This window comes from Myotis brandtii, unplaced genomic scaffold (assembly GCF_000412655.1).
Source record: "Myotis brandtii unplaced genomic scaffold, ASM41265v1 scaffold179, whole genome shotgun sequence".
NCBI classification, from domain to species: domain Eukaryota; kingdom Metazoa; phylum Chordata; class Mammalia; order Chiroptera; family Vespertilionidae; genus Myotis; species Myotis brandtii.
Genome location: NW_005356635.1, coordinates 270,472 through 271,915, shown reverse-complemented (window position 1 = coordinate 271,915; position 1,444 = coordinate 270,472). Strand labels below are relative to the sequence as shown.

At 41.8% G+C, this 1,444-nt stretch overlaps 1 long non-coding RNA gene across 1 annotated transcript in view; it reads left to right on the top strand.

Moving 5' to 3' along the window:
- LOC106725636 overlaps positions 1–1,444 on the top strand; it is an 11,384-nt gene that overhangs the window by 9,587 nt on the left and 353 nt on the right. The gene's annotated exons all lie outside the window — the stretch shown is intronic.

Below are 1,444 nucleotides of genomic sequence, written 5' to 3'. Positions count from 1 at the left end.
TGTCAACCATATTCCTGGAAGTGATGTTGATTTAAGTCTTGGGATTCATTTCTCCAACAAATAACTATTGAATAACTACCTAGTATGTGTTAGGCCAGATAATTAAGACATCTTGTCTTCAAAGAGCTCAAAGTCTAATACTCTTCAAATTAGTTTCCATTTAAGATCTTTGTCAAAAGTATATGGGGATTTATGGCACTCCAAATAAAATAAACATTTTCAAATCTTCTAATTCCCAGGCCAAGTTTATTCTCAGTACTAATGCTGCTACTTCTATAAAAGACATTAAATACTTTAAGTTGTTGAAGAATGAGTGTTTTATTTATTTATTTGGTTATTTTCTCCTATTTGTGCCATGACCTGTCCTATGCCAGAGGCCAGGAGGCCAGCGCTGTAAAGACAAGGCAGAGTCTGGTTCAGGGGAGCTCACCACCTTCAGAAGAAAAGAGGAATCTAGTGAAGCTCACCACCTTCAGAAGAAAAGAGGAAGGAGTTAATCTAGTGAATCCACATTTCTGTTGGATCCCTCCTATGATGTGGAGCATGGAGAAGAGGAACAGCCTCCCTAGTGGAGGTGATTTCAGACCTGGGTGCAAGTAGCTTGAAAGGTGTTAAGAGATTGACACAGAATTGGAAATAAGGGGTTCTCACTATTTCTTTTTTTCTCTTTAGTTTTATTTATTTACTAGAGGCCTGGCCTGCCCCCTCTCACAGTCCAGGAGCCCTCAGGGGATGTCCTACCAAAGGCGTAGGCCCCCGTGGGGAGTGGGCCTAAGCCACAGTCTGGCCTCCCTCTGCGGGAGGTGACCAGGCTGATCAGGGGGAGGCACCACTCCCATCACCCAGCTGCTGTTGCCACTGCCGGCCAGGGAGGCTGCGAGGCCTGAGCCCCTGGTCTTGCAGCCACTGTGGCTTTGTCTGGATGGATGTCTGGAAGACATCTGCCCTAATTAGCATATTACCCTTTTATTAGTATAGATTTTAAATCTTTATTGTTGAAAGAGTTCCCAGCTCAGGTGACTGGGGAGGCTAAGCCACTAGGCCCTACAGAACACCTACTATACAAGGCCATTCTACAATTCCAGGAGACATAACATCTCTACCTAATACATGGAAACAAACACAGGGAAGCAATCAAAATGAGGAGACAAAGAAACATGTCATAAATCAAAGAAATGGAAGCAAGCAAACTACTGGGTACAAAGCTCAAAATAATGGTTATAATGTTACTCAAAGATCTTATTGAGAGCTTCCAGGGACTTAATGAGAGCTTTAAGGGACTTAGTCAGACTTTCAAGGATCTTCAAAGACATGAGAATTTCAAAGATGAAAAAGGACCAGTCATAAATTAAGCATATACTAACTGAAATAAAGAATAATTTACAGGGATTCAATAGTAGAGTAGAGGAGTCTAATAATCTAATCAACCATGTGGAATATGAGG